The sequence below is a fragment of the Rhinatrema bivittatum genome, chromosome 2 (genome assembly GCF_901001135.1).
Source record: "Rhinatrema bivittatum chromosome 2, aRhiBiv1.1, whole genome shotgun sequence".
Lineage (NCBI taxonomy): Eukaryota > Metazoa > Chordata > Amphibia > Gymnophiona > Rhinatrematidae > Rhinatrema > Rhinatrema bivittatum.
In genome coordinates this window covers 447,090,199-447,117,227 of record NC_042616.1, presented here as the reverse complement: position 1 = coordinate 447,117,227, position 27,029 = coordinate 447,090,199, and the positions used below count along the sequence as shown (strand labels likewise).

General features: G+C 41.9%; 1 protein-coding gene across 2 annotated transcripts in view; it reads left to right on the top strand.

Annotated features, from left to right (window-relative positions):
- FBXL7 (F-box and leucine rich repeat protein 7) overlaps window positions 1–27,029 on the top strand; it is a 623,746-nt gene that overhangs the window by 30,682 nt on the left and 566,035 nt on the right. Inside the window, exon 1 of one of the 2 annotated variants that reach the window (XM_029590339.1) lies at window positions 24,558–24,750. The exons of the other annotated variant lie outside the window; for it this stretch is intronic. The gene's annotated coding sequence lies outside the window, so the exon portion shown is untranslated. Of the gene's footprint in view, window positions 1–24,557; window positions 24,751–27,029 lie in introns of those variants that run through there. 2 annotated transcript variants of the gene reach the window in all.

Genomic DNA, 27,029 nt, shown 5'->3' with positions numbered 1-27,029 from the left:
CCTCTAAGAAAGAGTCACTGTATGATAGCGATTTGCCCTCTGCTCACTTGTAAACCAAGGAGCTCTCTATGATATCTTTTTCCTTAGGGGCTTCCACGGAGCTATCACATCTAAATCCTCAACCACACCATTATTCCAGTTACTCCCAAAATATTCTACTGGACCATTTACATCATTCCCAAACTCAGCTCCTCATAAATTTACAAAACAACCCCCCTCCCCCCATCTCCTCTGACTATAGTCATGATAGGGTGAGGAGGTGTGATTCAAAGCTTGATCTCCAACTTTTTTCTGCTCTGTCATCTAACCTCTATGGTATGTAGCCAGCTGATTGTGGAAAGAGAGTGATTTGTGCTAGGCCTCAGAGTCAAAGGATGAACCAGAATAAGAGCTCCTATGTCCCTGGCTCCTCACCCTTACCTCTTAACATCCCTGAAGCTAGAGATAATTTCTGTTAGTCTCCTAGAATCAAGCCATGATCTAAATTGAATTTCTAAAAATATTTAATGTTCATATGGAATTGAGTTTGACATGCTGGAATTTTAATTATAGTTCATTGTCAACATTCACAGACTGCCAATTCAGCTGACGATGATGGAAATTCCACAGCTTGTCAGTAACTTATCAAAGCATAAAAGTTTGTGAGGAGAGATTTCTTTGCAGAATATGGATTATTGAATTTATTATATACGAATCTGGTTTAGAAATCATGCGTGACTTCTCCAACTGTAGAAATAACATTTTGTGAGGAAGACTTGTCTAACTAAAGCCAATGAGCCTGCCTTAGCACTTTCAGGACAGGGACTAAGGCCAGTTTCAGTGGTACAAGGAAAGCTTCAGTTGCCTTCTTACAGATTATGCTGATTACAGCATCACAGTACCTAACGTTCTGTAGTATGGAAAGTGATTTGAACTTGGTCTTTAGTGGTAGACCTAAGGTTGCACAATGGAGGTAGTGTGTAATAGGATATAATGTGCGGATTTGTGAAACTTGTACACAACAAGCCTTTGGTTTGGCATTCAGTAAGAAATACACCTGCACCCTTTGTTCTCTTCAGATTAAAAATGGCATGTAAAGTCATCTAACAATCTTCTAGAAAGACTCATTGGTTCAAGTGAAAAAGTCCTCTGTAACAGCAGAAAGGTTTACCTCAAACCTTAAATCTTCCTGCTCATGCAAAAATTTTAGTCAGTCTGGATTCTGGGCTGGGGAGTACATTTCTCAACTTGTTCAGACAGTACTGTGATTGGTATTCTTTGCCTATTTGCATTAATCAAGAATTGGTTGAGCAGTAACAGCATGTATAACCCAAACTCTGCTTTAATTATTATAGTCCCACCGTCATATTTGATGAATCGAAATGTAATTCCCACCTGTATCCATCTGCTTTATTCTGCCTAGTCATGCCTTCACTGCCCTAACTCAAAGCTTCTTATTTTTGTTTCATGTTTGTCTGTTGGTCTTGACTAAATTGCATTACTATTCTAATTATTATATTTATAAATTGCCTAATTTGAGAAAATTCTAGGTGCTGTTCAGCAATTCAAAAGTTTAAAAATATTGCAATACATACAACTGTCCACAAAGCAATAACAAAACAAAAATGAAACAGCCAAAACAATGCAAGATATATATACAGACAAGGCATTTTTCATGCTTCTCCCTGAAATTGAGAATAGAACCTGAAAAACATGCTAAACAAACGAGAATAAGATGGGCAAGGCATAGGGACTGTCCATTATGTGTCTCTGAACAGTGCTGTATACATCTGATATGGGCTATATCAATAATAATAATTGCATTTGCTGCTTGCTATCATTTTTAAATGTGCTATTGCAGTAGGAAGCTATATTGTCTCCTATTATAGGAGACTTCAGAAAGGGAAATTGCCACAACATCTATTCCTGAAACCCAGATACAGAGGATGTGCAAGTTAGGAGGATATCAATCATAAAACCATCATACAGTCCACTCATACAATGCTGTTGTCCAGGTGGGAAGAGGGCTAACACAATCAGCAGGGGGTTTGCTACTAAGCATTAAGGCATGACATTGGTTGCAGATGACAGATGTTAGTTGCAAATATCCATTGATAAAACTGAGTGATAGATGCAGGGGAAGGGATGCAAAGGTAGCTGCTTGCACCCTCTGTTGAGGAATTGCTTATCTTTGCGTGCAGGTAAATGAGCAGAAAGGCAGAGGAGTAGATGATATGGATGGAAATACGGTAGTACTGCTGATAGTGGACATAACCATAGGGTTTTAATGCTAACATTTAGGAAACATTGAGTACAGTAGTTGCTGATCATTTGTGGTTGTGCTATATTGGTTGTGTTGTTCTTAATTGTTTTGTTTTGTTTTTATGGACCTGGCAGTTTCTTCATGCTCCTTTGGCTTTACAGTAGGGTGGCCAACTGTCTCCAGATTTCCAGGACAGGTTGATCCAGTTCTGCTTTTACTTCCCTGCATGCAGGTACTTATAATCTTGCTTTTCTTTGGGAATGCAATAGGTAAATCAAAATAAATCCCAGCATACAATAGGGTAAAACCAGGACTGGATCTACCTGTCCTGAAAATCTGGAGCCAGCTGGCAACCCAATCAGAATTAGGGCTGGGACCTGGCACCATGAAATTTCATGCACAACTATTCTGGGATATCTCCCCCCATTTGATACCCTCCCCCCCCCTAAACAGCTTACTTTAGTCCAGTTGTTGCAGTGATCGCCCTTGGCTGGGGGCCATACACCAGGGCTCCTTCTGGAGCCCTGTAATCATAGATTGATTGATTCGGGAACTTCATTTATGTTAATCATCTTAGACATCATTTCAACATTTGTATCTGTAGATCACCAAATTCTTCTTTCACGTCTCTCTGACACTGGGATTTGTGATTCTGTTCTACCCTGGTATCCTCTCACATCACAGAGAGGTCACAGCAGGCAAGAATTGCTGATTCATGCTCCTCATAGCATCCAGACACCACAGGTGTCCCCTGGGGTTCTACACTTTCTGCTGCTCTCTTTCACATTACCTCGCCCCTCTTTGCCGTCTACTTTCCACACTAGGCTCATGTATAGATTATATACTGATAGTATCCAGTTCTACTTCCCCTTAAAATCTTTCTGGACCACCACTGCGGACTTTGCTACACCTTGTTTGTCAAATATAAACCCACAACAGACTCGCCCTTAATATACAGAAAATCAAAATTCTTATCCTCAGATGCTGCTTCAAATTCATCATTCTAGAAACTTTTCATTTTCACAATGATGTCATCAAGATCTCCAATAAAGTTTGCAATTTAGGAGTTATGTTAGATCCCCTATTCTCCATGAAACCACACATTTCATCGATCACCCAGAATTTATTCACTAAACTGAAATTAGTCCAGCATTTAAAACCTTTCCTGCTCCCTTGACTATTGTAATTCTTTATACACCAGACTACCACAAAGCACCATCAGGGCACCACAGATCACTCAGAACTCTGCTGCCCGTCTATTAACCTGTACAAAGATGCATGAGCACATAGCCCCAGTATTATTCAAACTGCATTGGCTCTGTAGTTAATGGCACAATCAATATAAAATAGCATCCATTAATCACAGCTTGATCTGCAAACATACTTCTCCCTGGATAAATGCTATGTTAAAACTGTATATACCTAGTCGTTCTCTCTGTTCCTCCAATCAGTGCTTTCTGGAAATCCCCTCTCCAAGATCTGCCAGGCACAACTCTACAAGGGAAAGGGATTTTTCCATTGCAGGTCCAATCCTATGGAACTCCTTACCCTTATATTTTTGCAACATTGAGGACTCCAACAAATTTAGAAAAGGATTGAAAACCTTTTTCTTCAACATCACCTTCAAAGACCTGCTCCATCTATGATGTAACTGTGTATCAACCTGATAAGACACAGTGCTTTGAACGATGCCATACCAGCTGATTTTATATTTTTGATTTCAAGTTTGTTTTTATTGTGTACGTTTGGCTGTACCCTGCTCTGAAATTTGGACGGAGCGGGAAATAAGTGTTTTAAAATATATAATAAATAAACACGGGTCCAAAATCCATGTTGTATATTCCTTTAGAAAGTTTAAGGCTATGCTCATGATCCAAATCATTATCCATGAGGATCTACAAATATGCCTGAAAGTTTGTAAATGCTTTGGTTTGTTTGTGTTCAACTGACTTGGGGTGGGTGGTTCTTCTACATTTTCCTTCTCTATTTCTGTAGCTCATGTTCTAGCTGCATGTGATTCTCATTGGACAGGACTTCTCCATGTGACTGTAGCAACTCAACCACATCTGATTCTATGACATCTTAAAATCCTACATAATTTCTGAGTGTCATTGTGTTGAGTTTGATTTGTCGAATAGTTTCCATTTCTGATAAACCCTGGACAATGTGAATTCACTCTAGCCATATTTTCTTCTATAATCTGTTCAAGATCGATGCTTTGAATTTCTGTCAGGACTTGGCAATATTGTCAGTAGTATTCACGATACTGTAATGTCATCAAAATTCCTTAATTGTTGGCTTATTCTCGCCGTTGGTTCCTTATATAAGTAGATGAAAGTTTCACCATAGGTAATAGGCCTTGAAAGTAGCTATTGCTCCTTGATCCATGAGTTGGATCAAAGCTGTTGTGGATTTGGGGAGGTTCTCAACCTACACATTGTCATATCCCCTAGATTGGCTGAGTAGCATGCGGCACTGACTATAAGGAGTCGTGCCTTGTTGGCACGGTTGAGATTTGACTGCAGAAAAATAAAAGTAGTGAACTCCTGAAAAATACTCATAATCACCCAGACCTTCTTGTTTGATCACTAAATCACTGGTCAATTTGGCTTTGAATGACCTTTCATGGCCCTTGAATTTTCAGAATGGTGCACCAGCAGGGCCTTCAATTTAAAATCTCTCATAGCATTGCCTCCCAGAAGAAGTGTTGAGCAATCTTTGGTAGCTTTGAAACCTGGTGCAGACTTTTGTTCCTTTGACACTTATGGTTCTGTCAGGCATTTGCTTCCAGAAGAAGCCTCTCTCATCAACAATAAAAAAAAAAACTTGCTCTGTTTGGTACCCGCTTCTTCAGTGTTTAATGTTAATGTTTAATAATGTTTGATATGCTGTCACATCAGCATAGCATCAGAGCAGTTTACAATAAAATCATGTGAACTAGATAATATTAAAAACATCCCTCACTCACATTTTCTTCCCCAATAAAAACCCTTCCTCCCCTTTCTCCATTCAGGCCTCCCAAACTTCCTATCCCCAACCAGCCTCCCAAATCAAAATCAACAACATAAAGGTAAATTCCTGTTAGAGAGCTCTAAATAAATACTTTTGTGATGGGGCTTTGCCAATCACTAACAGTTTTCCCCAAGTCATGGGCAGTAGGAGGGTGGAACCCCCACCTTTTTGAGGGAGTCTTCAATGGGGTATGAAATCCCCTGGAGCATGCCCAGTGATTCAGTGGGTAAGGAGATACAGAGTGGGAAGGCGAATAGAGAGCATAACTGGATCTCAAGTAGAGGAATGTAGAAGGAGTAGGAGCTTGGCTGTTGGATCTTTTCTTCATCCCTGGGGGTCTTGATCATCAGCTCCTAATTTTTACCATTTTGGCTTGGATGCTCATCTTTAAGTCTATCTATTTATTTACTGTCATTAAACAGTTAAAGTAAACTTTTAATATGCTCCCAAGCACATTTCTTTCAGCATTCACTGGTTTAAAAAAAGTTTTTCCACAACAATTTTGGGTGATTTTCTGTGTAATAGAATAAGCACTAGTTAGGTAGATAATTGCCTTTTTTTAAATTAATTTATTAATTTATCACATGTATTTATCAAATGCATGTAAAACTGCCCCCCCCCCCCCCAAACCTAGACCACCACCAAAACCTCACCCTGAGTTACTAGTTGCCCCTCTTGCAGTGGTATAAAAAGTTGACTAATATGTGTGCCTCCCTAGAGGCTCTCTCTCTCTCTCTCCTATAAAAACACACATTGCACCAACATACCTATGCAATGCAGTAAAATACCACACATTGCAGTATCTTGAAAATTACCCTAACCACACCCCTTTTTATTACAGGTGCTATTTTTGCCATATTTATATAGCAAAATGATAAATCTAGGTCTAAATCTGTTGAATGCATGAGACGAGTCTGTGTCTGTGTCTGCAGAAAGTAATGTCAGCGTAAGCTCTTCAACCTCTATTTGTAACACTGCCAAAGGAATTGTCGAAATAGATTTTAAAGAGGTTACTCGTAAAAAAAGAAGATTTGGGAATAAATAAAGGTACTGGAATGTGTACAAAAGAGAAGTAAATTGCAAAAAAATAAATTCTAATCTACCAAGCAATTCTACATATTATGACATTCCTCTTACTATGAAAGATAAACAAGATCCAGGAGAAAGGAAAACAAAGACAGGAAAGCAAACTTTGTCCCTAAAAATAACAGAATAGAAAGTCATTTATGTGAGAAAACTTACACAGTGAAAAACTGTAAATATGCTGATCAATACAGCATGCAAAGAAAAAGTCTATAGGACTTTGTGGAAAATGAATTAAATTGTGATAGCTCAAGAGAGCATATTGTAAGTAAAGGAAACTTCTACCAATGCTTGCCTTGGGATTTTCAAATCTTTTGTTGCAAAGAAGGAGCAAATATGTATATATTCCACAAGCCATAGACTACACTACATATGAAAATGAGGGATAATTAGCAAGTAATCACACTCCTGATATCTAAATTAAATAGGCAAAAGGTGTGCAAAAATCGTTAGAAATTAGACAAAGATCCGTATACAAGAGAGTCAATGTTAATATGAGAAAACCAAGTAAATGTAAGTGGATATAGGGGAAGCAGGAATCAAGAGATCGCATACACTACCTTTAATATATGGTTGATAGCTATGGGGACATTCAAAGGAATTACACAAGTGTAAAAATTAGAGTACAGGTAACGGGCACATGACGACGTATGGGTCCTGCATAGCACTGCTAGCATAAAGAAGACAAAAAAACATTTGCTAAAACCAGTTATGAATGAAACCAAATGTTTAACAGTTGAAGAAACCTCAGATTTGTAAAAATAATACAATGTCAGAAGAACTTTCTGTGAAAGGAAACAAAAAACAGCTGAATATAGCCAAACAAAGGGCCTTATTCAAAAAGCACTTTTTCTCTTCTCTGCCTGTGGAAACAATCTTTATTGAATAAAGCCCAAAGAAACTAAACACGGGTCATAACCGAAAATAAATTGCTTACAAGTGCACCCGAAGTATCATAGAGGGAGAATTAATAGCAGAGAATTTGTACGAACTGCTGAGCTGAAAATGGAAAAGGATGGTGGAAGAGCCAGGTGTTGGTGGTCTGAGGACACTAACGGAGGAGAAAGAGACATTTTTTAAAGGAGTGGGAGGGGGGTCACTTATATTTACTTTTCCTGGCATTAAAAGTAACCCTCTTTTGTATAGATCTGTCTTTCTTGTCTCATATTTTGGAGGGTTTCTTTGACCCACAGCTTTCCATTCACGTTTTCTTGACAACAAAACAGTGGAGAATCAGTGGCAAACATGGCTAGAAATTTTCTTCACTTAAGACCCGCTCTCCTGAGCTATGGCAATGTATAATCCCCCTTTCTACTTTGACCTTTAAGCTTTTATTGAATGCTGCATTACTCAAATATGCAAACAGAGATGGAAACTCGCTACCTTATTGTCAGAAGCAAGGCTTTCCCTGGTCTTTCGCTGCTTACCCTGAGTGTGGTTTGTGCTCCACAGTAAGCGGAATGACAATCTACAGCACTGCTCGTTACATTGGAACAGTTTTTCATTTACTCTTTTTGTTTTACTTCTCTCTTTTGTAATGTACACATTTCATGATCTTGTTTATTTCCAGACCTTCTTTTCATATGAGTAACCTCTTTAGACTCTGTTCAGAGAATTTCTTTTTTTCAGTTTTACATGCAACTTATCTTTTCTTAACATTCAAATAATTACTTGTGGGTTTTCTTCCTGTTAACTAAGAAACATTCAACACGCACATGCACTTCCCACACATTAAACAACTTTATTTAATTCCTTTTCGTTTGTTTTACAATGAAAACATTCTCTATATAGACAGATTTTTCTTCTTCATCTGCAGATTGTCCTGTAAATAAAAAGAAAGGTCATGGAATCATATTGTTTAGATTCTTGTGTTGAGATTTCCTCTAATGCAGGTCATTTGACAAAAATATGTGACAGATTTTGGACTTAGCAAAATTGCAATGTGATATTCTAACTTGTCCAATTACTGTGCATAATCTGTAGTACATTTAATTGTGAATTGTATATTAAATTAGCATATTTATATATCTCGTGTCATTAAATTGTTTATTGAGAAGCATTTTGTCTACATTTCTTTTTTTTTTTTTTGTTGTGGTACTTTAGCAAAATCACCAGAAAAGAATTCACCCCCACAAAACCACAAACCATGTGTATACCATGTGATATACAATACAAGAAAGCAGATCTCTGTGATTGCTAGCTACTCAACAATGACCTTTTTTTTTTTTTATACCATACCACAGTGATGATACTATAACAGATCCACAAAACCAGCTAATGTGTACATATTGTGTAACTAAAAAAGAAGCCAGATTTGCTTTGGTCACTAAAGAGTGACCAAACCATCAGGGAGCAAGCAAGGCCAAGCTAGACCTACTGGCATAGTCTAAGCCTGAGGCCTATGCCTATTTATTTATTTATTTGGAGGTAGATCTTTAAACAATACGCGATCGCGTACTTTTGTTGGCGCACCAGGCGCAAACAAAAGTACGCTGGATTTTATAAGATACGCGTGTAGCCGCGAGTATCCTATAAAATCCGGGATCAGCGCACGCAAGGCTGCCGATTTTGGGCAGCCTGCGCGCGCCGAGCCGCGCAGCCTGCCTCCATTCCCTCCCTTCCCCTGCCTAACCCACCCCCCGGCCCTATCTAAACCACCCCCTTACCTTTATTTCGTGATTTACGCCTGCCCAAAGCAGACGTAAATCAACACGCGCCAGCGGACTGCTGGCGCGCCATCATCCGACCCGGGGGCTGGTCCGGAGGCCTCGACCATGCCCCCGGGCCGGCGCCACGCCCCTGGCCCCGCCCCCGAAACAGCGCGTCCCGCCCCCGAAACGGCGCGTCATTAGGCCCTGCCCCCCAACATGCCCCCGACACGCCCCTTTTCAAAAACCCCGGGACTTACGTGAGTCCCGGGGCTCTGCGCGTGCCGGCAGCCTATGCAAAATGGGGTAGATTTTAAAAGAAGCGCGATCAGCCTACTTTTGCTTGCGCATCAGACTCAAGCAAAAGTACGCTGGATTTTAGTAGATACGCGCGGAGCCGCGCGTATCCACTAAAATCCTGGATCGGCGCGCGCAAGGCTATCGATTTTGTATAGCCTGCGCGCGCCGAGCCGCGCTGCCTCCCCCCGTTCCCTCCAAGGCCGCTCCGAAATCGGAGCGGCCTCGGAGGGAACTTTCCTTTGCCCTCCCCTCACCTTACCCTCCCTTCCCCTACCTAACCCACCCACCCGGCCCTGTCTACACCCCCCCCTTACCTTTGTCGGGGGATTTACGCCTCCCGGAGGGAGACGTAAATCCCCGCGCGCCAGCGGGCCTGCTGCGCGCCGGGCCGCGACCTGGGGGCGGGTACGGAGGGCGCGGCCACGCCCCCGGGCCGTAGCCACGCCCCCGTACCCGCCCCCAAAACGCTGCCGACACGCCCCCGGAACGCCGCGACGACCGGGCCCGCCCCCCGACACGCCCCCCTCCGAGAACCCCGGGACTTACGCGAGTCCCGGGGCTCTGCGCGCGCCGGGAGGCCTATGTAAAATAGGCTTCCCGGCGCGCAGGGCCCTGCTCGCGTAAATCCGCCCGGTTTTGGGCGGATTTACGCGAGCAGGGCTCTGAAAATCCGCCCCAATAGGCGCGCCGGCGCGGGAGGGCCCTGCTCGCGTAAATCCGGCTGGATTTACGCGAGCAGGGGGGTTTAAAATCCGCCCCTTGATTTTTATTCTGAGGCACTTCAGTCACTCACTAACTGGAAAATCCCTTCTCTTTTCCTTCCCTTCCCAGCAGACAGTGACACAAGGCAGCCTATTTATAAGCATTTAAGCAGGCAGATTCAATAACTCGTGCACTGAAAATGAGCGCTCGTATTGAGCGTCTGTTTTTGTAATGCGGATCCAGCCACATCCCCTGGGTGCCCAATGCAGTATTTAAATGAGGGGCTGCATAAAAATGGGCTTGATAAGGGAGAATTGTGCATCCATGGGCACTCAATACGAGCATCCATTTTTATCCTGCTTCTTCAGGCCAGTTTTTTTGTTATTTTGCTGAGGTTGCTAAAGTGTCTTATATTAAATGCCCCTTGCTATGGGTGTCTAAACTGTGCGGCCATAAGAAAATAGTTTGGTTTTTTTTATCAAGCCAATATACATTTATTTTTCTCCACTGCAAGCAGTAAATAAAAGTATCACAATGATGCTAAGTAGGAAGATATTCTCATTGTAACACAGAAGTCCATATTTTTTTTTATTTCTCATGAGCCCTTAACTCACTAATTGACTTTACTCCACCTCCTGGGCTGGAGTTAAATTTGCTGAGTTAAAAATTGTGTGATGGGCGCCCAGCACTTTCTTGCACCGATAAGTAATAGCTAATAGTCTCATCTACATGGAATCTCATGTGATGGGCGCTATCTCCTATGCATTTGTTAGGGCTTGCTAATCCCCTTACTGCATCGGGTGCTAGTGTAGCATGCCCAAAACGCACGCTCAACCATGCGTAAACCCATGTGCTAGGCTGGGCACACTTTATTGCATCAGCCCCAGGGTTAGAAACTGAATGAAGTAGATTCACACTGGCCAAAGTCATAGGTTAATGGCCATTATTTACATTGACTGAAAAGCAATTTTATCAAATGTCAGACTTCTGAACTTGAGTACTGAAATTGCATTGGATCTATAGGAAACTCCGATGCATTGTTCAAGGTATTTCCCCAGTAGATCTGGGGAAATTATGAAAAGTCTGAGGAACTTCAACCAAGATAAATTTGTATGGTTCAAATTCTATCTGAATTTGCTAACTGTGAGTCCGGGAGTTCTAAAGCTATTGACTCCAAATTCTAATGACTAAGGGGCCAATGTCCTACATGAGCCTTAAAATTAACATGCACGCTAATCCCTGTGAATGTACTGTACATGTTAGTTAATGTGCTATGTATAAAAGCTCCTGATCTAGAAACAAATGATCTGTTTAATTAAAATGCAGGTGTCTTCAATGTTAACGTGCCAGCATATGCTAAATAAATGCTAATGATAATGCATATGCTAAATAAATGCTAATGATCTTATTAGTTATTAACATGCCACGTATAAAGGGCCCCAAAGCAGAAGCTAAATTTAAAGTGATTTTTCAGTGCTTTAAAGTTAGCTTCTGTCAGGGCTAATAATAAGCTGCTGCATGCTAATCCAGGTCCTCCGTCTTTCCTCCAACTAGAAGGAAAGAAATTTTTAAAAACTTCCCCCCACTCAATCCAAAACAAATGATCCTCCACCCATCCATCTAATCCAAAACAAATGACATTCGAATCCCTGACCCACTCTCATTTCCCCACCCATCTGCCTGATCAGTTAAAAAAAAAGCCAAACAACTCTTCGCCCCTTGACCCCTCCTGCCTCCGGCCTGATCAGCAAAATATAGAAAATTCTTCACACAGCCCCCTCCCCAGGACCCCACCAGAGGTTTCTAGTGCCGAACTGGCAAGACAGCCTTCGCCTCCTATCAATCTAGCATCCAGAATAGCTCTAGCACCATCTACCAGTGCCTTGAGCTTTGACTTGCTGGTAGATGGTGCTAGAGCTATTCTGGATGCTAGATTGATAGGAGGCGAAGGCTGTCTTGCCAGTTCGGCACTAGAAACCTCTGAACCCTACAGACCCCACCTACAAAAGCCACACGTCTCACCTCAACTAAAGACCGATCCTTTTCAACAGCAGGCCCAACTATTTGGAACAACATCCCAGCTGACCTCAGAATGGAACCCTGCCTACTAACATTTAAGAAAAAACTTAAGACCTGGCTTTTCCGCCAAGCCTTCTCAGATACCCATGACACACAATAGTCGACAGAACTTCCTTCAGGAGCAATGGATCTCCATACTACCCCTAAGTCCAGAATAAGAGCCCCCTGACTCAGCTTTGTTTATACTAATAATTTCTCCTCTGTCTCAAGCCTTTCCTTCCTTCCAGCAGTCTATGCTTCCTAGTTTAATTTCCCTGTTAAATGTAACTTTGTTTTTTCATGTTCAACCTATTGTTTTTGGTTACTGTTCTTGGTTCAGTTCCCCAATTCGATGTAAACCGATCTGATATGGTCTCTACCATGAAGGTCGGTATATAAAAGTGTTAAATAAATAAATAAATAAATAAATAGATGGTGCCCGAGTATTTCTGGATGTTGACCAGCAGGAGGTAATGCTGCCTCCTTCTGCTGATCCAGCATTAGGAACTTTTATTCAAGATGGGATCTTGGGGGAGTGGGGAGCTTCTATTTTGTGCTGATCAGGGGTTAAGGGGGCTCTGTTTCTTTTCAAATTTGCAGTGTGAGGGTTAGCGTTAAAGCTAGTGCCTATATTCTAATATCTGTGATTTGCATAGTGCGGATTTTTATAGTACCATGTACTATGCATTTCATTAGTTTAGTACAGACGTTTCAGTTCATCAGTCACTAAGAATATTACTACCCATTGGAGGTCACTTTTGTAATGTATAATAAGTGTAAATATTGCATTTCAAAATGAAAAATGCAATTGTATTTAACATACCATTTTTATGGCTTCCCAGAACTGTTTTTGGCAGAAACGATTCCACTGTTTGTATTTCTTGACAGATCTGATTTATAAAATAGTTTTTCTAGAAGTGCAAAATAGGAGAATCCCCTTTATAAACTAAGCCCTATAGGGGGGGGGGGGGGATATGGCAGTGGAGTCACTGAGAGTCTGACAATATGAAGTGGGGATCAAGGATAGGGATATGACAAGACAAGGGCAGAGTCTCTTTTATAGTGCCATAAAGAGAAGGGACTCCTTGTGTACACATTTTTGCTTGGTTATTTGACCTTTACACTAATATTTTTTTTTATTTAGAAATGTTTCAAAATCACAAAATGCAAGAATATGTTTAGATTTTACATCATGTTATCTTCACCCTATTATGTTTTCATCTTTTTTTTGTTTCAGTTACATGGATCTGGAGTATTAATAGTTTGCTGGTTTAGCAAATTCTGTCCGAGATCTCTTAGAATTTTTATTTAAAAGAAAACAACACAGGAAGTTCTTTCCTATGCTTGTATTATTTGAAACAGGAAATTCCTTTCTACGGCTACATGAATTTATCATATTAGCATCATAAATCATGTGGCATGTCTGCTTCTCTGTGGCTTGCGGTCAGGGTATCATGCTGTATCCATGGACAGAGTGAATAAACTATTTATACAGTTTCACCTGATGCCCTGTTTCCACATTTTTACCGATCATACATCGAGATTCAGCCTGTCACTGGAAAGATCATTACTTTAAATTTATCACTAAGTGTTATCCTCAAAATCAAAGTGCTATGGGGTCTAACAAAGCAAAGCGAAAAGAAACATTTCCAAGTCCTTATGCAATGGAGTCATTAAGCACGTTTTGTTCCTCTCAACAAAAACACTTTTTAAGAGCTGCTTCTCTAACATGTATTTTTTTTAAGAGTTTTCAAAGTCCTTTGAAATCTGTTTTCATTTTGCATGCCCAAAAGTTATTCATTTAACAGATTTAAAGCCTGACTTACAAAAGGTTTGATCCTATTTTTGTGGCTATGGGGAAAACTTATTATAAATCAGTCTCCTTGTGTTTTAACAGTGTGAATTCCTATTCTTTTTGCACATTATAAGATGAATTTTCAAAGCTCGTTGCATGCAATATGTTGGGCTTGCGAGTGCCGAGCGGATTTTAAAAGCCATCTGAATATACATGTAAATGCCGCACATTTTGGAAGTTTTCAAAAAGGGGCGGGGCATGGGCAATTTGGGGCGTGATGCTGAGATGTGCTCATAAATACTTATGTGCTTTAGCACATCCCAATGCCCCCTGCTGCGTAACTTTACTTCTGCTATGGATGCCATGTAAGTTATAATATAAAGATAAACAGGCAGATTGGTGGAGTTTTAAGGGTTGGGGATAACTGGGGGGAGTGAAGGCTATTAAACCAGGGGGGTTCGGAAGATTTCTCTCTTAACTGGGTGAACTGGGAATGAACAGCTAACACTGGAAATGGTGATGGGGCGTGACCCTTTAAAATCCCCCCATTTATGCGGTAGAAGTGGCATTTGTGCACCTTTGCATGCACCCACTTAAAATTTGGTGCATATGTGTACGAGGCCAGGCTATTTTATAACATGCATGTATATACGCATGCAAGTTATAAAATAGCCATGGCCTGGGCACAGGCCAAGAAACACACACACACACATGTGCACCCGCATGCCAGTTTGAAAGTTACCATTCCATTGAACAACTTTAGTATGGGGAAAAGATACCAGATTGATAGCATTGGGAACTGAAGTCGTCCATGTAACCAAATGTCAGCATAGCAATCATCTCCACACTGCATGTCAAACCAGTTCAGAAAAAACAACAATGTCGTCTTGTAGGTCATCATCATTATTTCATGCCCATTATACCAACTTGGGACAATGATGACCATTTGTATGCACTGTCACTGCAGGGTCATTAATGGTGTTTAAATCATCAATGGTGCATATAGGTTCTAACAAATGACAATGATGCAGGTGATGCATGGTCTGTTCCTGACTGCTAACACAGTTCATATTCTGGTCCTGATCAAGACAGTCTTCTTGCTAGAGGTTCATTCTGCAGCAATCGACTCTTGTATGAAGGTGATTTAAGCATCGCTAAATTGCCCGTAGGCTTTTTGGGCCCAGTGGAAAAGTCTTGGCTATATGCACTCTCATCAGCTGCTGCTGCTGCTTGCAGCCATGGCTTCCATAATTGGAGCTGCCTGCTCTCTGGAGATGAACTGAGAGGTTTTATGGTGGCAATAAAACTCTTACGTGATTTTAGTTGGCTGATGATAGGACTGTGGTTTGGCGTAACCATTGTGCATGGTTGGCCTCCATTCTTCTAATATCCTGGGATGTGATGCTGGCCAAGGTATAAAGGCTATTTAAGTTAGATGACTTAAGACAGCCAATAGTGCTACTTCAGCATTTATTTAACACTGAGTCAATCTTTTTTTGCATGTACAAACCTCTCCCATTACAGGACATGTATTCTCTGCTATTGAATAAAAGTGATGGCCAGCATAGTATTCATAAGCATGAATGTATTCATTCCCCAATTAGTATTGGCCAATTTCTGGATGATATTACATTGTGAGCTCACCCTCAGACTTTGGGGAGTTTCGTAGACAGCTCAAGTAGAGTTTTGTTTTGTACAGGTCTTACATAATCTGCATTTTAAGACATCTTCCTTGCAAATAAGCCTTTTCTAGTGAAAAATGAAAGTGGTGTCAGCGGTTCTTAAGTTGATCAGTAAGCCCCAGGAGAGTGGAAAGGGCAGTGCTGGTGTGGAACCTTCATACCTGGAAGTGAAAAGAAAAGCAATAAAGAAAAACAATAGTAGAGTTGTTATGATCGTCGGCCACGGGCGGCTGCGACCGACCCAACTCACATCATGTATTGCCCTATTCTCCTCTCCGGGTGAACTCGCGGCTATGGCTAGCCGCTACCGCTGCGCACCTTCTGGCTCTCGAGACTCCTCGTGGTGGCTGGGTTGCCGCTGCCCTACACACCGACTCCAGGCATCTCTAGGCGTGCACGCGCACCACTGGACTTGCCTTTAAAGGTCCAAATTGCGGGAACCTCAGGGGCGTCCCCAATGGATGATGTCACAAGCTTGGGATTTATAAGCACTCGGGATGTGCAGAGGGACGCCATATGTTGCATTCGGGATTCGTATTCGTTGGGGGGCAGATACATTGCATTCAGCAAGGGGGGCCCCCGATACCTACATGTGTTAATTCTAATTCGTATCCTGGCTAAAATTGAATTAAGTACAACCCCCCACCCTCCTGACTCCCCCCCCCCCAAGACTTACCAAAACTCCCTGGTGGTCCAGCGGGGGGTCCAGGAGCCATCTCCTGCACTCACACCCTCGGCTGCTGGTATTCAAAATGGCGCCAATAGCCTTTGACCTTCTATGTCACAGGGGCTACCGGTGCCATTGGTCATCCCCTGTCACATGGTAGGAGCAATGGATGGCCGGCACCATCTTATGCTCCTACCATGTAACAGGGGCTGACAAATGGCACCAGTAGCCCCTGTGACATAGCGAGGGCAAAGGCTATCGGCACCATTTTGATTACTGGCAGCCGACGGCCAGAGTGCAGAAGAACGCTCCTGGACCCCCACTGGACCACCAGGGACTTTTGGCAAGTCTTGGGGGACCCTCCTGACCCCCACAAGACTCCTCGGGACGCCTCACAGTAAGTCTCAGTGCAGGTACCTGCGATCACATGGCAGTGACGCAGGACGTTCTCACTCTACTGAACTACAGTCATGTCCCCTGCTGCAGCTGACCTCGCCTCCTGATGGCGAGGCTCCACTCCTCAGGTAGTATCAACTTCCACCTCAGGCCAAGGGTCCTTGAAACCTAACAAGAGTTCTCTCTAGTGTTATAAGTGAAATATTAAATAAATGTGTAAACCTATATTTGTCTAATTTATCCATTTGTTTCACAGTGACATCCAAATGAAGCATTCCTGGAAAATAAAACAAAATTGATTGTAATAGCCTGTAGTCATTGACTCAATTTAGAGTACAATATTGTATCATATAATCTACTTGTATCAGATTGGGAACACCTTTCACCCTAGCTTTCCCTCCCAACCTTCAGAATAGCCATAATGTGCATGGGACATCACCCTTTTAGTTCAACAAACTTGAACATTGGGGTTGTAGGCAGGTTGTGGAGGAAATCTAGAAGCCGACACAAGAAATTACGTTCTCATGTTTTCCATCCTGAAAACCTATGAGGCCACTGTTAATGGGAAGAGCAGTCCTTGGCTTACAACTGATTTACAGTACCCATCAATGACTGATTGCATTGTACGCTGCCAATAGATTTATGAATACACCTTCTGTAATTAAACATGTCTGGAAAAGATTTTCTATGTATTGTATAAGATTGAGCATTATATAGCCAGTCAAAATCCAGCATGATCTGAGATCAGTTTCTCATGAACATAGGGTGGAATACAGTTCAATATAAGCATTTCAAACAATTTACATGTGTGACACAAAAAAGGAAATTGGTCAAACGCTACTAGTTTTCAATGGCTCTTTTCCAGGTTTGAGTAGTGTCATTACCATCTGGCTTTCAGCCAGATTTTTTCAATTTTGTGAGCAGTCATACAAGTGGGTGAGGTGAATTAGCCAGTCCTAAAATTGTTTTTGTAATTGGTTTTTTTTTTCATCTGTCATCCAGGCCTGCTGTTTTACCATTTTTCAATATTTTTATGCCTGTCTCAAGGTTGGCCATTGTGAAAGGTTTTATAAACTCATGAATATTTGAAAATTGATGTTGACCGAGACAAGGTTTTGGTTGTTTATATGGTATATGTTCATTCAAAATCAGCTATTGGGTCACTTGGTATGGTGCAATGATACAATGTTTTGCTTTCTGGGTATCACTGCAGAATTTGTGTATAATATTCAAGGCCCTCTTGCTATCCTGCATCATATCCACCTGAACCTCATTAAGAAATGGCAGCCTCCAAGCCCTCACCTCCACTAAAATCTGGCAGTTTTCATGCACTTGAATCAGAAGAGACCCAATCAAATTCTCAATTGGACCAGACTCACAACCTCCATATTAGGGTCCTTCCATTCCAGATTTATCATGTTAGCCAAATAAACAGTGGTCAAATCAGTGATCATCACTACAAACTCCTCCTTGCACTTTTAAAAGCCACCATTATCAATCCTCTTCTGAAAAAGAAGACCTTGGGCTAACGGAGAATTACAGGCCTTTCTCAAGCAACTCTTTCCCAGGGAAAGTAATCAAAAGGGCTGACTCTCTCCAACAGGGGCGGATTGGCCTATCGGGGCTTCAGGCATGCCCTGGTGAGCCGGTCAGCCCAATCACGTGGTTGGCGTTGGTCACAGTGGCCCCATGCCTGTGGAGTCGCTGTGCCTAACCCAGCCCCATAGGAGCTCTTCTTTCTGTTCATGCTGCCTTTTTACTTTTGGGCTCGTCCCTCATGCGTGCTGTAAGCCACTGGTGGGACTAAAGTGCGGGGAGATGCTCAACTGGGGGCCGCTGGCAGACCCCACAGCAGTTTTACGGGGTTTTTTTTCAGCTCCCCGAGGCTCTCATTTTTTGGATTCACATGGCGACGGCAGCGATAAGGTGGGTAGATGGGCCTGCACTTGCTTCTCTTCTTTCTTCCCGCTGCCTTCATCACACCTGCTTTGCCTTGCCTTGCCTCGCTTGTTCTCAGGTATCTTTTGCTGGAGACAGAAATGCACAAACTTCCGGGGACTTCCTCACCGGGGGCTGAGCACTTCCTGCTGCTCCCATGGGTGACTGCCTTCATGCTTCATACTAGCGCCCCCTTGCTAGCATATGGGGCTTCCAGCCTGCCCCTACCGATAGGGATCACTACCTGCTGGTGTAACAACAGGGCGCCTACCAGAACCTATTCTTTTGGAGCCTGCCTGAATACCCCCCTACCACTAATGTAAAAGTAAGTCAAAAATATTTTTTTAACTTATTCATAGGCAGAGTGAGAGTGAGTCACTGAGTTGTATGAGCTGGAGTGAATTTTGAGCATGTGTGAGCCTGTCTGTCACTAAGCATATGTGAGAGCGCATGAGAGTGCGTTTTGTGAGTCAGTGAGTGTGTCTGTGAGTCAGTGAGGGTGCATAAGACAGAGTATATATGAGAATGAACGTGTATTAGAGAGTGTATGTTCATAAGAGAGAAGAGTTTGTGTGCACCCCTGTGCCTGCCTGATCCATGACAATCTCAGGGTGATAGTAATCAAAAGTTCCCAGGTATAAGGAGTGTGGAATTTTTAATCTTTATTGTTTTAATTATTAGATGTTATTAAATGTGACTGCTGTTTTAAAATATTTTATTGCTTTCTGATTACTGGATGTTCTATTTGTCAGCTGTTTTGAAATATTTATTCTTTTTTTTAGTATAGTTTTACTATTATGATTGAAGTTTAATATTTTTTTATTTTAGTTTTTGATATTTTATGAAGAAAGATGGAGATTTTGTTTTTCTATTGATGCACTGACTTGTGGCTTCCATTTCAGTTTTTGTCTGGATGTTTCTGTTTATACCTTATGGTCTTTTTATTCTGCGTTTGAAGGTCTGTTTGTCTTCTCATGTGTAATTGAGGGGAAGTATTCTGCTATCATGTACTTTCTGTTTAGGGACCTATAACAGTCTGACTTGTTTTCTTTTCCTAATAGGAGGTGTATTGGTAATTTAGGGTCTGGTATAATATTTACCATGTTATCTTTTTATAGGTAGCATTGTAACTCTTTGGATACTGGCAGTTAGTGCTGTTTTGATGTGGAGGTTTACTATATTGTAATTGTAATTCCATTTACCTAAGGCTTTCTGAGGTCCGGGTCCACACCCAGCAAGCATTAAAATAGTCCTACTGCCATAAGAGCACAAATGCCATGCTGGCTCAGACCAAAGGTCCATCAAGCTCAGCATCTTGTCTCCAACAGTGGCCAGGCCCTAAAAGATTCAATTTCTTGCTGCTACCTCCCTGTGACAAATGGTGGGTCTCCCTGAGTCAAATGGTTAATAATTAAGGACTTTTCTTCCATGAACTTGTCCAAACTCTTTTTAAATTCAGTTATGCTAGCTGTCGTGATCCCATCCTCAAGCAGTGAATTCCCTAACTTGATTGTGCATTGAGTGAAAAAAGGGACAATTGAGGCAGGATATGATTGAAGACTACAAAATTGTGAGTGGAGTAGAACATGTAAATAAGGACCAGCTATTTACCCGTTCAAATAACACTAGGACTAGGGGATGCTTGCTGAAACTAACAATGGTGGTTATTCGTTGTGCAGAATCTATCATTGTTTATGTAAACTTAGAGGTTTTTTTCCCTATGTGCATTGTTTTGCTTTTGTCCATATTAAATTTCATCTGCCATTTAGATGCCCGATTCTCTAGTCTTGCAAAGTCCTTCTGTAGTTCCTTACAATCTGCCTGTGTTTTTATTATCCTGAATATCTGAGTGTAATCTGCAAATTTGTTCACTTCACTTGTCGCTCCCCTTTCTAGATCATTAATAAAAGGCTGAATAGCACTGGTCCCAGTACAGATCTTTGGGGCATGCCATTCTTCACCTTTTCTCCACTGGAAAAACTAACCATTTAGTCCTACTCTGTTTCCTGTCTTTTAACCAGTTACTAATCCACATCAAGAAAACACTTCACATCCCATGGCTTTTTAGTTTATTGAGGAGAAATATGGGTTCCATGTGTTTTGTTTTGTGTTTTTGGCAGGTTTTTCTGTTTGGCACTACAGCAACACATGTAAATATAATATACATGTTGTGATATTTTTACCTCTGAAGACTGTACTTTGGATGTCCTTCTTCATGTAAAATTATTTATAAATGCATAAATATTAATTGTGTACAGGGAGGGTGGGGCTGCAGGGGGTGTAAGGCTGTAAAGTTCATCTATGGTGCCTAAAACTCTTACACCAGCCCTGACTGCACTGGCTCCACGTGGGAAAGCAGGAGTCCATCTGGAGCTGTGCTGCTTTGGGTCAGTGGCTCTCATCCTTTGTGTCATAAAGTGTGTGTGGGTGTAAGTCTTTCTGACCCAGACACATACACTCTCTGTTGCTCAGACACAGACACAGACACACCCACATACTGGGGGCCGATGGAAAACAGTGCACTCAGCCGAGCGCACTGTTTAACCCATTGTTGGACGCGCGTTTTGGAGGTGCATCCACAGCCCCTTATGCTATAAGGGGATTAGTGTGTCCAATGTGCCGCGAAACTAATAGCACTCATCACATGTAAATGAGGCCGTTAGTTATTCACCCCACATGCAAAAAAAAAAAAAAAAAAAATGTGCGCCAGACCCACACATTTTTACACTCAGAAATTAACACCTGCCCAGAGCAGAAGTTAATGTCTGAGCACCCCAAAAAATTGTATAGAGAAGCAGAAAATTTTGCTTTTCTGTACATCCTCTGACTTAATATTGTGGCGATATTAAGTCAGAGGAACTAAAACTTAAAAAAAAAGTGCCAGTGGTCAGGTTAGGGAAACGGATGCTCAGTTAACGAGTGTCCATTTTCCTAACCTGTGGCTGTGCACCAGTTAGTAAAATGGATGCTTGTAAAATTGAGCGTCTGCTTTCCTAACCCGCGGACAGCCAACCTCTCCTGGGTGCCCATTGCCAAGGAGTTGCTAGAGGCATGCAATTGCCCCTAGTGTCTCCTTCGCAGTGTGACCCCTAATTTAAATATTGCATGGTGCCCCCAGGAGAGGTGCCTGAGTACGTGTTAGGAAAGCGGGCGCTCAACACTGAGCGCCCACTTTTGGTGCACCTTTATTGCATCGGCTCCATTGAGAGCAACAGAATATGCAATGTATGTGTCTTTGTTTTCAGAGCAAGAGAGAGAGAGCATGTGTATGTGTATGTCTATGTGTGAGTGCCTGCCACTGGCTGGCAGTATGTTTGTCTCATTATTTGGCAACTGATTCAAGAGCTGATTGGTTGACAAGCAACCAATGCCAGACCATGCTAGGGTGAAAGAACATAGTAGAAATTTCATCTTTGTGAGACTTTCCTCATTCCAAATGATGTCAAACCTTCACCAAGGTGTACCTTGCTGTTCATACATCTCACTCTACATGCGAAACTGGCCCCTAAACCACCACCAACACTTCACCTTGACCTATTAGGCGGCCCTCCTATAGAGATAGGAGGACCTTGTAGATAGTCTCTCTCTCTCTCTCTCTCTCTATGTGAAAAATAGGGATTATCACAGGGCATGCTATGTTTACTACACCAAATGATACTACCGATGCAAAGCAGTAAGTTAACATGTGGTGCAGTAATTCTAAAATTTACCTAAACATGCCCCTTTTTCTTAACACGGGCATTATCAATGCGTTAATAATGCATTTTTATGAATCTAGGGGTTGGTTTGAAAACAGCTATAGTGGCCTTAGCTGACAATCTGCTAAGAAAACTCGATAAAGGGAATGCCACTATTTTAGTCCTATTTGATCTGACCATGGCATTTGACACAGTGGATCACCACATTCTTCTTGGCTGACTATCTGAACTGGGTGTATTGGATACAGTTTTGAGATTGTTCACCTCTTTTTTATTAGGCAGAACTCAGAAAGTAAACCTTATTTCACCAAGTATTCTGAATGTGCGCTAGACTGTAGAGTCCCATTGGGGTTCCAGTTTCTCTCCCACCCTATTCAATATATATTTGTAGCACTTAACAAAGCTGATCCAGAGTTTTGGTTTTATCTACCTCTGATGATATTCAGATGATGGCTATGTTGGGCAGGCAGCAGGAAGAAATGCAAACAAAGTTATATGCCTGCCTGGAGGATATTGCCAGCTGATTGGGGCAAAATAAAAAGTTGAACCCAATCAAATCAGAGCTTCTATGGGTCAGAAAGAGTGAGAATGTTAAGGAGGTAACCTTCATTTTCTTTCCTGCATTTGAAGGTGTAGCCCTCCCTTTGAAGGAAAGCGTCAAGTGTCTTAGTGTCAAGCTAGATGACTCACTCTCTATGGAATACCAGATCAAGGCAATCACCAGCAATATCTTTATTCAAATAAGGCTTTGGCAACAAGTGCAACCTTATTTGAGACCTATTCATTTCCAACATTCACACATCTCTGATATCATGTGGCACATTTAAAACTAATCGGAGAAAGTTCTTTTTCACTCAACACACAATTAAACTCTGGAATTTGTTGCCAGAGGATGTGGTTGGTGCAGTTAGTGTAGCTGTGTTTAAAAAAGGATTGGATAAGTTCTTGGATGAGAAGTCCATTACCTGCTATTAATTAAGTTGACTTAGATAATAACCACTGCTATTACTAGCAACAGTAACATGGAATAGACTTAGTTTTTGGGTACTTGCCAGGTTCTTATGGCCTGGATTGGCCACTGTTAGAAACAGGATGCTGGGCTTGATGGACCCTTGGTCTGACCCAGTATGGCAAGTTCTTATGTTCTCATGAATATTGCAGCATCCTATGAGTAGGCTCCCAAAAATATCCACATACAAGCTACAAATGGCACAGAATGCTGTGCCTGGGGTAATGCCTACTTGTTGACTGAATCACGAAGGTGAGATCACATTAAACTGATCCTCACAGAATGACAATGGCTACCTTTTTTTGGGCACATTTCAGATTGCGAACTCTGATCTTCAAATGTGTACTTGACCAAGGAAGCACCTATTTGAAAAATAAAATGCAGTCATATGTCCCACCAAGGACACTCAGATCCTCAAATGAGGCCCAACTTAAGATTCCTTCCCTTAAGGATTGAAAACTGACAATCAAATGAAAGTGAGCCTTTTTGTATGTGGTCCCTCTGTCATGGATCCTAATCCCCAAACATTTGTTTGTACTCTGATCTATTTGATTTCTGCCACAAAGTCAGTGCATAGATATTTAGGAAGCCTTTCAAACAAAGATCTTACCATGTTGCCATCTTATCTCTGTCCAGAATTTCTACTTCTGGGTAAGGCCTGTAAATTCTTGGCCACATTACTCTCCTATTGTTATGCTCCTGGGAAGATGCAGCACTCTAGATTGTGAGCCCTCTGAACACAGGGAAATACCTACTGTACCTGAATGTAACTCACCTTGAGCTACCAATGAAAAGGTGTGAGCTAAATACACAAGAAAATGAATAAATGATTGATCTTTCAAAAATTAACCTCTTCTCCTTTTGCTCTTTTTTGCATGCCATACTTCAATTACCCTGGTCAGCAGCTCTGCTTTTTTTTTACCACCCCACAGCCAGTTTACTGTTGTGCACTATAGTCAGGTCTCATATTATAGTTACGTAACTCTTGATATTTTTGTTTGTGTACTCTTATTATTTTAATGCATAATCTTATTATTATTTTCTTGCTCTCCTATTGCAATCTTGAGCTACCAATGGAGAGCGATGAGCTAAAACCAAATAAATATCAGTATTTTCAATTATTTTCTGCCAGCCTTTCTGATGTTCCACTAGAATTGTTGAAGCCAAGTGCAGTGATTAGGGAGCACATGCCTCAGCTACTGCACTGGTCAAGGCCCCCCCCCCAGAGAGCTGTTCCCCAGGGTGTGCCACATGGTCAGATTCCCCAGAGTAAAGAAAAATATGCAATGGACTGCATTTCCCAGGTCTCCTAGCAGCTTGGACATATGGGACTCTGGGGAGGGATTCCAGACTTGTTAGGTAGGCAGGTAGTTAAACTGGAGAGAGTTTGAACCTTGGGGAAAGGAGGAAAAGAGATGGCAGCTGGTCTCTGCAGACAAGCTAGGAATGGAGACATTTTCCCCTCCTGAACCCATGAAGTGGAAGCAGCAGAACTACCAGATGAACAGAATGAAATGAAGGTAGGCACTGATTCAAATGTAGTTTTAGTTTTGCATGGGAATGGGCTGTGATTCTTGCAGTTGCAACAGGCATTGGGAGAGGGAGCAACGCAGAGAAAAGCTCAAGTTCTACAGGCATTTGTTTTTTGCTGGACCTTGTTGAAGAGCTGTGATTCTTGCAAACGCTATAGGAACTAGAAGCGGGAGTACTGCAGAGAGAGAAGTCCAAACATTACAAACAGATGCTTGCTGAACTTTGCTGTATGAGAGAGGGCTGCTTAGCTACAATGATTGTATGGGGAATGAACTGTATTTATTTCAAATGATACAGGAGCTTGGAGAGGCAGCAAGCCCTAAACAGGGCAATACATTTATTTTTGCTGAGTCTTTCTGTGGGGGAGGGGAAGTTTAGCTGATGTGTGAGCGTAAAGCCTGCTGGAATTATTTGACTAGAGAAGTGTATTGGTAAGAAGATTGGCCAGCTCCCCCATGCTCAGAGTGGACTAACCCTTAGAGGAAGAAGATAGACTTCCTGCAGGGTGAACCTGTCAGCTGAAGCTACACCGGAGTTGCCAATTAGCATTCCAGCTTAAACTTCCAACACTGCTTTAGCTTTCAGACACAAGTTGGCTCAGCATTAACAACAAATGCTTGCAATATTTCTTTGTATTCAGATGCTTTTTTCCCCCAACATCCTGGTCAAATTCCACTGGTATCACCCTGTCCCCAGCCACAGTTTTCCCCTTCTCCTGTTGCTGCAGTCCTAGGAGGTCCCCAACACATTCTTAGATAGCTGCACAGCATCTCCTCCACTTATTACCCTCCTCTGCTATAAAAACTGCAGCCAGTTTAAAACGCAGTCGTGCGTTGCTGCACAGCCTCTTCCCTGCTATAGCAGTCCTGGCACATTCCAAACACAGTCTTAGATAGCTGCATAGTGTCCCTTTTACTTATTACCTTCCCCTGACATGGCAGTTCCAGCAAGTTTAAAGTGCAGTCCCAAATTCTAGTCATAGTCTCTCTTTCAAAAACCTGCAGCTGCCTCTAATTCTGTTTAACATAACTTCTTAGATGCTTGCTTGGGAAGTCTTCCTTATGCTAGTGGAAGCACCTCTCTCTGGCACTTAAAACATGGCCCCTGAGGTTTCCACCTGCTCAACTCTTGGAAACCTTGCCCCCAGAGCCCTATGATTCCACTCTTTCTCTTTGCATGCTGGGAATTGTAGACATTTGTTCATAACTTGCTCTGGGAGCCTCTTATCACTTCAATCACTCCTATTCCAGAGGTTACGTTCCTCCTCCCTCAACAGATTTGATGGGACATATATCCTATCACAATTGGATACCCATAGCAAGGATGGACCTCTACAGCAGGCTATCTCTTTTGCACTGGCTTCTTTTCAATGCTTTTTTAGAGTTGGGAGAAGTTCTTGAAGATGGGAGAGAGGCAGATATGGTACCTATTCATAAAAGTGGAAGTAAGGAGGAGAATGGGAAATATGGGCCAGTTAGTCTGACCTCTGTGGGGAGCAAATTAATGGAATTGTTGCTAAAACAGAGGACAATGCAATTTCTGGAATCCAGTGGATTACATGATCCAAGACAGCATGGTTTTACCAGAGGTAAATCTTGTCAGACAAAGCTGATCACTTTCTTTAATTGGATGACCAGAGAGTTGGATCAAGAGAAAGCACCAGATGTAATGTACTTCGATTTTAGTAAGGCCTTTGACACAGTTCTGCACAGGAGACTTATAAATAAATTGAGCACCCTTGGTATACAACCTAGAGTGACTGACTGGGTTAGAAACTGGCTGTGTGGGAGACAACAAAGGATAGGGGGTAAATTGAATTTACTCAGAGGAGGGTGGATGTTTCTAGTCGTTTGCCTCAGGGATCAGTCTTGGGACCAGTTCTTTTCAACATTTTTATAAGCGACATAGTGGAAGGATTGTTAGGAAAGGTTTTGCTGATAATACCAAAATCTGCAACAGGGTAGATATCCAGAAAGGTGTAGAAAACATGAGGAGGAATCTTGAGAAGGTCAAGGAAAGGTCTAGAGACTGGCAACTAAGTTAATGCTAAAAAATGCAGAGTAATGCATTTAAGATGCAAAAACTCAAGGGAGAGGTGCAATATTAGAGGTGAAATTATTCTAAGTACAAAGAAAGAGTGGGATCTGGGGGTAATTGTACCTGTTGATCTTAAGGAGGCCAAACAGATGGATAAAGCAATGGTAAAAGCTAGAAAGATGTTTGGCTGCATAGGGAGAAGAATGGTCAGCAGAAAAAGGGAGGTGAT